Source organism: Rosa rugosa, chromosome 1 (genome assembly GCF_958449725.1).
Source record: "Rosa rugosa chromosome 1, drRosRugo1.1, whole genome shotgun sequence".
In the NCBI taxonomy this organism is placed as follows: Eukaryota; Viridiplantae; Streptophyta; class Magnoliopsida; order Rosales; family Rosaceae; genus Rosa; species Rosa rugosa.
The window spans coordinates 46,454,354-46,466,910 of record NC_084820.1 but is presented as its reverse complement, the minus strand read 5'-3'; positions in this window follow the sequence as shown (position 1 = coordinate 46,466,910).

The following is a 12,557-nucleotide window of genomic DNA, read 5'->3' as shown; positions in this document are numbered from 1 at the left end:
CTCGTCTCCCAACATTGACGACGACGTCACGACCAGAGCCGCCGGCTTCCATCTCAGCATTCGACGACGATGCTATCGCTCCACCTCGACCACAATTAGGATTCGATCTCAAGCCAGACGACCTGGTGTTCCGACCTTCTTCCACAGCCGGAACAAGGATTAGACGTTTCGATCAACGACACGTCGGTGGCTTTTCCGGCGGGGTTGAATTCGTTGTTGAAGATGAGTGGGAACCAGACGGCGGGGCTGAAGGAGATGGAGAGCAACTACGAGAGGGTTTTGGATGAGAATTGTAGGGTTTTCAGTGAGTATTTCAGGGAGATTTTGGAGAATAAAGATGGAGGAAGAGTGATTGATCCACCGGCCGTGGTGTAGGAATTGAGTGAAGGAAGTGATGAGTTCCGGTTTGATGATCGGAGCACCGGAGAAGATGAAGGGTGAGGAGAAGTGGCGCTGGAGCTTGCGGTGTACGTGTGGGGACCGGGATCGACGTATGGTCGTGATTGGCTCAGGTTTCGGTCTGGATTCGAATGGTGATGGTGGTGCTGTGAGATGGTGGCCGGAAGTGGTGGTCTTCGATGATGGCAGAGGAATAGAAGAAGAAGAGAGGTTGAGGGAGAGAGAGAGAAAAGCAGAAAAAAAAAAAGAGAGAAAAATTAGAAAAAGAGAGAAAAAAATAAAAAAAAGGATCTTGGGGGTAGAATAGTCATTTTAGACCTGTTTTGGACCTGTTGTGTGAGAATTAGAAAGAATAAGGACTATCCAGTTTAATTTGAAAGACGAGGGACTAAACTGTTTTTCAAGGAAAAGTTTGAGGAGTAACAAGTATTTAATCCAAAACAAAAATTGCAAGAGAATTGAGTCGTGCTTTCATTGATAATAGGGGTCTCTTTATATAGAGGATTACAAGACATAGAATCAGAGTTGTACAAGGAAATATAATCGTACAATTAATCGGATATCTATGAATATCTCCGACAATATCTCTAATTCGAAACCCTATTACAACTAGGTCAAGTAACCTAGAGTTTGGGCGAGACACATATTTTGGATTTACTTGAACACTCCCCCTTGTGTCGCCCAAACGTGGTGCTTCTCTCGTTGCCTCGGTAAAAACCTTACCGAGTAACAAAAACCATGTGGGACAAAAATAACCTCGGTCGAAGGGAAAAAAGAGCACAACACACCCTTCACGTTTTGAGACCATACATGTAGACATCTCCCCTTAATGTATACATCTCCGCTTAATGTATGCATCTCCCCCTGATGACAACGGTCATGGGAGTTCGGATAACTTCTGCAAATGATGCTACCGACATGGCGACATGTTTCTCGAAAGTGGAATTTAGGCAATGAATTAGTGAGCAAGTCTGTCACACTGTCCTCAGATCGAATCTAGTCCACTTTGATCTTGAGGAGAGTCTGTTGTTGCTGATTATGCTAGGTGTTGTCACTTTTGATGTAGCTTTAATTTGCTTCATGTGTTCAAAACAAGCAGCATTATCCTAAATGCTCGTAGGCTCATTTATGGTAGACTTCAAACCACAATTGTTCGAATATGCGTAATTATAGATCCAATCCATATACATTCACGAACCAGTTCGTGAAGAGCAATAATATCTGCATTGTTCGAAGATATAGCGACTAGGGTCTATTTTGTAGACCTCCAAGATATTGCGGTGTTACCCATGGTGAACACTTAACCAGTTTGGGAATGACCTTTGTGTGGGTCAGAGAGATACCCAACATCAGCAAAACCTTCCAAAACACTTATCGTTTTGGGATGATGATAGAGTATGCAGGCCAGTGTTGGCAGCATTCCCGGTGTGTGATGGGTCCGAATCCATTGTCTCTCTGTAGGGATAGAACAAGCCTATATCAATCATACATCTCAAGTACCGAAAGGGAGAAAGATATCTTTTACACCAATCCAATGGCGTCGCGTTGGCGCAAAGCCATATCTAGCTAACAAGTTCACTGCAAATGAGATGTCCGGTCTTGCGCATTGAGTTAAGTAAAATAATACGCCTATTGTACTCAAGTAATGCACTTCTACCTCTAGCACATCTTTGTCATCATCCTTCAGACGAAAAGGATCCTTTTCAGGATCAAGACTATGGACAATCATGGGAGTGCTTGAAGATTTGACCTTGTCAAAATGCCTAAGCATCTATCAACACGATGCTCAAGTTCCAAACTGAGACATAATCATGTTCTCCCAAAATCGTTCATCTCCAAAATCAGACTTCAAGTGTTCAGCGGTTTTCCTTAACTCTTTAAGGGCTTCCAATGAAGATCATGTCCAACATAAACAACGATAGAATCTGAAACTTGTTATGGAAACGCATGGGCATATCCTTTCCCAATCAAGTGGTCACTTTAGTGAGCGTTTTAACCTTATTATAAACGCGCTCTGTGGTCTAGACTACCAAGCGGATATAAGGAGATTGATGCACATTACCAATGTCCTGACTACCATCGTAGTAGTTTCCGTGAGACCATTTGGGTGTGTACATGAGAATATGATGTCCAACATTTGTCTCATTGCAATAACCATCGAAAGTCTTTGATGTAAACTCTCTAGCATTGTCAAGTCCAATTGACTTAATAGGATGATCAAGGGGAGTGAGCCCGTTGTCATATGATATGTGCTAGGAGTGTAGTATAAGCAGCATTTACAAGTGGATAATGGCACAACACGTGACCAGCGTGTTTGCTTGTCAACCAACATCATGAGATATTTAAACGTCCGCAAGTTGGTTGAATTAGTCCACAGAATCCCCACGAATTCTATGTAAGAACATAATGAGTATGTTAATTTCTTTTACATAGGACGGTCTCAGTCCAAATTTCCCTAAGGAACGGGCTTTGTAAATTGAGCGATAGGCCTTAGAAGCAACCAATGAGGATTGTGGTTGGGCCTAAGCGTCTGAAATACTATTTGAAGCAAAGTTGGTTATTGCAGCATCACCTGGGGCGCCATCACCATAATGGACGCCATCTATAGCTTCATGAATAGGGACTATGCAAGCCCTAGGCTGGTGGTGGACGGCGGCGGCGCCAGAGGCAGCAGTGGCGGTCACACTTAGTCCAGGAATCAACTTTTGATTCATGCTTCGTTTCGCTCGAAAGAATGAATGTCCGTGTGAAGTCTTTAGTAGACGGATCATCATGACTAGGATGACCTATCCTGTCGTGACAAAGCCATTATGTGTCTAAATCCAAGAGATCTTCTCTTATAACTTTATTGGATTTAATAGCTCGAATAGTGACATAGAGTTCACTAGAGAGACATATAAACTTCTCTAAGATGCGCCTTTGTTTTCAATCATTAGAGGTATTGCAAAGGAACTTATTTCTGTTCTCTACATGCGTTTTCGCATGGTATCCGTTGGCTATTCATAGGGTGCGATTTTCCCTAGAAGCGTAGAGAGTTTCTGTGACACTAATCAAGGTGCTATTTGGCAAGGGAAACTTAGGGTATTCCATGTCCTTGAATTAATACTGATGGCCCAACCATCGTCGTCACAAAGTAATATGCTCAGAATCAAAATGGAGTCATAATGAAAAGAACTCGAAATTTTATTCATAAGCCAACGGAGTACATCATTGTCTCTTAACCATTAGGAGAATCTAATCCAAATGTAAGTTAATGCAAAACAAAGGTAGTCGTTTGACTTCTTTCGGTAACTCCAAAATAAATATGACCAGGTGAGTAGAGAGATGTCTGTGGAGCAAAGCTCGCTTAAGTACCACTTATCTCAAAACCTTCCTAGACATCATACTCATTTTGGATGAGTCTATGTGAAGAAAAACTAAACCAATGACATTTGCTACAAAGTATATGGCAATTGCCTATTACATCTCTTGAAAAAATAAAGACTTAAACAGAATTGACGATCTATTGATCCCAACCAGATTTGTAGTCTTCAACCCTTCACTCTAGATCATCTTCTTGATCTTCTTGTTCCACATAGTAAGTTTCTCTTGCTTCACAATATGCTTTGTAGGCGGTGACAATTTCTTCACGAGCTTTACAAATGTGTGCCCAATGACCGGATACTTCACATCGAGAACATACATCTCTTTGCTTAGACTCCATTAATTGAGGCGCTTTGAAAGCGTCATTTAGATGACTCTTAGTGTTGGTGGCGCCACCAACATGGCCAGAGGCGTTGCCTCCCTCTCTCTTTTCACGTTGACCTCTTCGGTTTTGTGTGTGCCTATTTTAGCGGTTACCTTCTCAAGTAAAGCGATTATATGGACCAGAACGTTCAGAAGTATCCCTAAGATTACGGTTTCGCTCTTGGAGCCCTCTCTTAGGGGCGCGACTATAATTGGATTACGGAATATGCTCTGTTTCCACGGATCTCGAATTATAGTTCTTCACAAGGATGTTGTGATGCTTTTCGGCAACATTCATAGCTCCAATGAGCTCATGAAACCTTGTGATCCGTTCTGCAGTAGCATTGATTCGATAGTTCTTAGCAACAATTAATGCAGAGACGGGGAAGGTAGAGAGAGTCTTCTCAATCAACATCGCATCTGTGATCTCTTTACCACAGAATTCCATTAAGGATTTAATGCGAAGTGGTTCCGAGTTGTAGTTAAGAACTGACTTGAAATCACAGAAGCGAAGGCTATGCCATCTCACTTCTAAGTCAAGAAGCAGGGAGTCACGGACGTTGCCAAATCTTTCTTCGAGTGAGACCCATAGCCCTCTGGGGTCTTCTTCATTCATACACTTGTACTGGAGTGAATCATCCATATGACGAGTCATTAGGATAATGGCTTTCGCCTTATTTGCCTCTGAGGCTGCTTTATTTGCTTCCAAAGCTTGAGCTTACTCAACAGTTAGCATGTCCTGGCTAGGCTCGAGAATCGTATCCAGGATTCCATCGGCCTTGAGATGCTGGCGGACATCACGAACCCACCTGTGATATCCAGAGCCAGTTGTTCCCAATAGAGCAAAGTCCAATTTTTTCAGGTTACTCATCCTGAAAGAGAACAAGAAAAAAAGTTAGTTTCGGAGCGGAAAAAGCTACCACGAAAACATATAAAATTTATGAGTTTAATCGCTTCCAAGAAATTAGGAATTTCTGAGTGTAATCGCTTCCAAGAAATTCAATTCCAAGAGGTATTGGATTAGATCGAAACAATGACGTAATTGGTTGATCATGAATTCTCTACAAACTCTAAGTTTGGAGATCTCAACAAGCTCCAAGCTTGGAGTGAGCACGAACCTTCACAGTTCGGCTTAATTAGGTCTCTCCTATGATGAAGAAAGGGGGGTAGAAGAAGAGAGTTTGCAAGTCCCCGAGAAAAAGAAGAGAAAAACAATAAAAAACTTCAAAAAACGGGAACTAATAAAACCTTTAAAACATACCTTAAAAAGTGTAGAAAATTGCCAGAAAAATCGTCGGAATTTGGTTGCCAGAAGTCGTCGCCAGAGGTGGCCGAAGCTTGGTGGTGCTTGGCCGGAATTTTTTTGGCAGTGGGCTGCCCTTCTCCTCTCTTTTCCTCCTTTTTTTTTTCTTTTTCTTTTGCTTTGGCCCAGGCCTGTATTCCTTTTTTTTTTTCTTTTCTTGCTTCGGCCCAGGCCCATTAGGCTGCTCCCTTCCCTTTTTTTTTTTTCTCTTCTGCTGACTGGACCGTGGGGTCCTTCCTTCCTTTTGTTTTTTTTTTTCTTCTTCTTCTGCCCAGCATGTGGGCTGCTTCCTTTTTTTTTTTTTTTTTTTTTTTCTGGGCCCACTCTCTTTTCCTTCTCTTTCTTTCTTCTTCTGGGCCCGCTCCCTTTCTTTTCTTTTCATTCTCTTTTTTTCTGCTTCTGGGCCCGCTCCCTTTCTTTTCTTTTCCTTCTCTTTCTTTCTTCTTCTGGGCCCGCTCCCTTTCTTTTCTTTTCCTTCCCTTTTTTTCTGCTTCTGGGCCACGCCTTCTTTCTCTGGGCTGTTTTTTTTTTTCCTTTTCTTCTTTGGTTTTTTTTTCTTTCCCTAGCAGAGATGCTGCCGGTCCCGTCACGTTTTGGCCGGTTTCTGGAGATCTGGTCCCGGTTCCTGGAGCTTGGGGTCAAGTTAGCTATGGCGGCAAAGTCTGACCGTGAAAAGATGTCTGGAAGCTTGTGAACCGGGCAGGGATCTTCTTCTATGCTTGGAGGGCCGGTTCGGTACTTTTTCGTTCGGTTTTGGGGGTGGTGCCGCCGGTTCTGGGGTCTTGGGATTGAGGGCTTCAATATATGCGGCGGTGGTTGCTAGAGTTTGAAGGCTACGAAATTAGGGTTTCATGGTTAGAACTTCATGCTGATAACGTGTTTAAGGAAAACTAAAAATTGGGAGAGAATTGAGTTGTGCTTTCATTGATAATAGGGGTCTCTTTATATAAAGGATTACAAGACATAGAATCAAAGTTGTACAAGGAAAGATAATCGTACAATTAATCGGATATCTATGAATATCTCTGAGAATATCTCTAATTCGAAACCCTATTACAACTAGGTCAAGTAACCTAGAGTTTGGGCCAGACACATATCTTGGATTTACTTGAACAATTTGCACATTTTCAGTAGCTGAGTGATTAATTTGGTTGATTTTTTGTATACATAATTCTTGTATATGAATCTAAAAGATCAACGGTTGAAATCATTGAATTAGATCGCACACTATTAAAAAGTAGTAAAAATATTTAAAATTTTAAAAGTAAGAAGGTCTTCTCTAAAATGAGTCTCTGTGTGAGTGTGTGTGTGTGTGTATCTATACTATTATTAAGGGAAGAGGCTTTCTTAGTCAAAACAAAAAAAAATGTACCAGAATGACCCTGAATTATTAAAAAACTTTAAAACTCATAAAATAGATAGGGGTAAAATAGTCAATTTATAAAATAAATAGAAAATAGAAAATAGAAAAAAGACAAAAATTGGTGAAAGTGGGAAGCAGATAAGTACGTGAAAAACAAACTACAAACTTCCACGAAAAACTACCCATTCTCTGTTTTTTTTTTTTTAAATATCAATTTTCACACACATAGTGTGTGAGGCCCGTCTAGTATATATAAAACTAAGTTATAAAAGAGTATAAGAAAAGGGTATAGCAATTGGTTAGATGCCTAATAGTACTATATTTGATGGTGCAATCATCATTGGCTCCTTGCATATAACGAGGTTATTGGCTAGAAAGAATATTTACTAATTTGTTATAGGCCTATCATTCTTCATTTAAACATAAAGCCCGTCTTTCATTGGCCCATCTTATATAGGTGAAAAATCTGAGCCCATGTTTGATGCTATAAATTGAAGATGGTACATGCGAACTAATTGTGACGATTGACTAAAACACTGTTTTTTATTTTTATTTTTTGGGCCAGTGACATATAACATCATTTTTACTAACTTTATTATTCTCTAGGCCATTAAATTGAAGATAGTATATGTGTGAAGTGCGAATTAATCGAAACTGTTGGACAAAATATTATTTTTTATTTTTATCTTTTTTATTCTAAAATAATTGTTTATTGATAACACTACACCACAAAGTGAATCATACGGCACTTATCAAACTAAACATAACGTTTTGGAGTTGTCTGAGTTAGTCAGACGACAGTTTCTTTAAATTGATTGTATCCTTTTTTCTCAACTAACACATAGTAGTTGGATGAAATTTACAAAAATCCGGAAGACAGTTGCAATATATTTTGTTTTGTTCAAGTAAACCCTAATTTGTGTTTAGCCCAAACTCTAGGTTACTTGACCTAGTGGTAATAGGGTTACATTAGAAGGATCTAGATTCCTATTCAATGTACGATTACTTTCCTTGTATGATTTAGATTCTATACATCGTAATCCTCTATATAAAGAGGCCCCTATTATCAATGAGAATACACAGCGATTTCCTCTCAATTTCAGTTTCTCTACAACACGTTATCAGCACGAAGCCCTAACCCTAAAACAAATAGCCAAACCCTGATTCAAGAAGCTAAAAACCTTGAATCCGAATACAAAACCTTGAAGCCTTTTCTGCCTGCACCCCACACCTTGAAGAACTCGATTCCAGGAATCCAGTACCGGCGGCGGCACCCCAAGAACCGGCCGGAAACCTACCGAACCGGCCATCGGAAGTTCTATACAACTCGCAGCAAATATTCCACCAGTTCACCATCTTCCGGACCTCCAATTTCCACCAAATTTTGATAGCAGAAGCCCACTGATCTGAAGTTTCAGGAACCGGAAGAAAACGTTCAAAAACCGGCCTACAAATATGTGAACCGGCCATCTGAGCATCTACGTCTTGAACCGGCAGAAAAGAAGAAGAGAAGAAAAGAAAGAAAGAAAAAAGAAGCCCAAAAGCCCAAAAGCCCAAGAAGCCCAAGACCAAGCCCAAGGCAGAGGCCCACTGACGCAAGGCCCACCGCCACGTCAGCTTCCAGGACCCACTGCCATGTCAGCTTCCAGGACCCACTGGCATGTCAGCTTCAGACCCCACTGCCACGTCAGCACCCAGGGACCCACTGCCGCGTCAGCATCAGGACCCCACTGCAACGTCATCACGGACCCCACTGCCACGTCAGCTCGGTCAGCAGTCAACCGTCAACAGTCAACGACCGCCGACCAGATTTTCGGCAACTTTTCCGGCCACTTTCCGACGACTTTTTCCGACCACTTTCCGGTCAAATTTTCCGGCAACCTATTTCGAGGTATTTTTTACTAAACGTTCCCGTTTTTTTAATTCAATTTCTCTTCTTTTTCGCGGACTTGTAACCTCCCTTCTTCTACCCCCCTTTTCTTCTTCATAGGGGAGACCTAATTAAGCCGAACTGTGGGGGTTCGTGCTCACTCCAAGCTTGGAGCTTGTTGAGATCTCCAAACTTAGAGTTTGTAGAGAATTTATGATCGACCACTTGCATCATTGTTTCGATCTAATCCAATCCCTCTTGGAACGAATTTCTTGGAAGCGACTACGCTCGGAAATTCCTAATTTCTTGGAAGCGACTACGCTCAGAAATTTTATATGTTTTCGTGGTAGCTTTTTCCGCTCCGAAACTAACCCTTTTCTTGTTCTCTTTCAGGATGAGTAACCTGAACAAATTGGACTTTTCTCCATTGGGAACAACTGGCTCTGAATATCACATGTGGGTTCTTGATATCCGCCAGCATCTCAAGGCCGATGGAATCTTGAATATGATTCTCAAGCCTAGCCAGGACGTGTTAACTGTTGAGCAAGCTCAAGCTTTGGAAGCAAATAGAGCAGCCTTAGAGGCAAATAAGGCGAAAGCCATCATCCTAATGACTCGTCATATGGATGATTCGCTCCAGTACGAGTGTATGAATGAAGAAGACCCCAGAAGGCTGTGAGTTTCACTCGAAGAAAGATTTGGCAACGTCCGTGACTCCCTACTTCCTGACCTAGAAGTGAGATGGCATAGCCTCCGCTTCTGTGATTTCAAGTCAGTTCTTGACTACAACTTGGAAGCACTTCGCATTAAATCCTTAATGGAATTTTGTGGTAAAGAGATCAGAGATGCGATGTTGATTGAGAAGACTCTCTCTACCTTCCTCGTCTCTGCATTGATGGTTGCTAAGAACTATCGAATCGATGTTACTGCAGGACGGATCACAAGGTTTCATGAGCTCATTGGAGCTATGAATGTCGCTGAAAAGCATGACAACATCCTTGTGAAGAACTATAATTCGAGATCCGTGGAAATAGAGCATATTCCAGAATCCAATTATAGTCGCGCCCCTAAGAGAAGGCGCCAAGAGCGAAACCCTAACCTTAGGGATACTTCTGGACGTTCTGGTCCATATAATCGCTCTACTTGGGAAGGTAACCGCCAATATAGGCGAATACGGAACCGAAGAGGTTAACCTGGAAAGAGAGAGGGAGGCAACGCCTGTGGCCATGTTGGTGGCGCCACCAACACTAAGAGCCATCTAAATGACGCTTTCAAAACGCATCAATCAATGGAGTTTGAGCAAAGAGATGTATGTTCTCGATGTGGAGTGTCTGATCATTGGGCACACATTTGTAGAGCTCGTGAAGAAATTGTCACCGCCTACAAAGCATATTGTGAAGCAAGAGAAGCTCACTATGTGGAACAAGAAGATCAAAAAGATGATCTAGAGTGAAGGGTTCAAGACTACAAATCTGGCTGGGATCAATAGATCGCCAATTCTATTTAAGTCTTTATTTTCCAAGAGATGTAGGCAATTGCCATATCATTTTTGTAGTAGATGCCAATGCTTTTGTCTTTCTTCAAAGTAGGCGTACTCAACGTAAATGTGATGTCTAGGAAGGTTTTAAGATTAGTGGTACTTAAGCGAGCCTTGCTCCACCGACATCTCTCTACTCACCTGGTCACATTTATTTTGGAATTACCGAAATAAGTTAGACGATTACCATTGTTTTGCATTAGCTAGCATTTGGATTAGATTCTCCTAATGATTAAGAGACAATGATGTACTCCGTTGGCTTATGAATAAAATTTTGAGTTCTTTTCATTATGACTCCATTTTGATTCATGAGAATGTTACTTTGTGACTACGATGGCTGGGCCATCAAGAATAAATTCAAGGACATGGAATAGCCCAAGTTCCCCTTGCCAAATAGCACCTTGATTACTTTCACGGATACTCTCTATGCTCCTAGGGCAAATCGTACCTATGAATAGCCAACGGATTCCATGCAGAAACGCATGTAGAGAACGGAAATGAGTTCATTTGCAATACCTCTAATGATTGCGAACAACGGCGCATCTTAGAGAAGTTTATGTGTCTCTCTAGTGGACTCTATGTCACTATTCGAGCTATTAATCCAATAAAAGTTATGAGAGAATATCTCTTGGATTTAGACACATATTGGCTTTGTCATGACAGGATAGGTCATCCTAGTCATGATATGATGATCCGTCTATTAAACACTTCGTACGGATATCCATTCTTTAGAGTGAGAAGAAGCTAGAATCGAAAATTGATTCCAGGACTAAATTAGACAGCAGCCACCGCAACATCTGGTGCTGCAGCTGTCTTGGGACGCTATAGGGCCGCCCAAGTCCCTCGTGATGACGCCATAAGTGGCGCCAACCATGGGCATGACGCCATGGTTGTTCCTCCCAGTGGCCATGACGCCATACATGCTATTTCCATGGCCCCAACGCCATGATGGGAGATGTAGTCACATATTTTGCTTCTAATAGCGTTACAGACGCTTAGGCCCGACCAAAATCCTCATTGGTTGATTCTAAGGCCTCTCGCTCATTTTACAAAGCCTGTTCCTTAGGGAAATTAGGACTGAGACCGTCCTATGTAAAGGATATGACAATACTCATTATGTTCTTACATAGAATCCGTAGGGATTCTCTGGACTGATTCACCCAACTTGCGGACGTTTAAATTTCTCATGATGTTGGTTGACATGCAAACACGCTGGTCACGTGTTGTGCCATTGTCCACTTGTAATGCTGCTTATGAAACACTCCTAGCACACATCATATGACAACGGGCTCACTCCCCAAATCATCCTATTCAGTTAATTGGATTTGACTATACTAGTGAGTTTACATCGAAGACTTTCGATAGTTATTGCATTTGGGACTGATGTTGGACATCATATTCCCATGAGCACACCCAAATGGTCTCGCGGAAACGACTATGATGGTAGTCCGGACATTGGTAATGCGCACCAACCTCCTTATATCCGCTTGGGGTGATGCAATATCGCATGCAGCTATGCTAATTTGTCTACGACCCACTGCCACTCAATCTACGTCTGCGTTACAGCTAGTGACTGGGTACAAATATCGTACTACGCATATTTGAGTGTGCCATTTATGTGCCAATTGCGCCGCCACAGCGCTCTATAATGGGTCCTTACAGACGAATAAGCAACTCAGTTGGATTTGAGACTCTAACAATCGTCCGCCACTTAATGCCCTTGCATGGCGATCTCCTTACCGCTAGATTTGCGGATGTCACTTTGATGAGACAGTCTTCCCGTCGTTAGGGGGAGATAAGAACACAGATGTTCAGCAGGAACGACAGGAATTGTCGTGGCATGTCCCCACTATGTCTCATCTCGATCCCTACTAAAGTGACGAGATCAAACAAATATGCTGCAAACATGCCTGTAAGGATGGACGTCCCTACGAGAGGACGTAGTGCCACCCTACACAGAGGTAGGCATGGCGCCAATGCCAAATAGAGTGGCACTCTGGCGTTATAGGCCATGGCCCCAGCTAGAATGCGTGGGAGGCCCGTGAGTTCGAAGGATACTTTGGCACATTCCAATCCTTTGATCATCGACACTCAAAATCCGTCTCATGAGAATCTTCCGGGTTATGGTTATCGTTGGGGGACGCCTCAACGTTAGAACCCTATTCCTGAGAATATAGAGCTCTATGAAAGTTACACTAGTGTACATGAGACCTGGGATAGAAACTCCATCATAATTGATGATGTAGTTGCGCATTTCGTTGACATGAGTTTGTTGAGTCAGATGATATCGAACCACGCTCCGTTGATGAATGAATGCCAACGTAGAGAGATTTGGCCTAAATGGAAAGACGCGATCCAG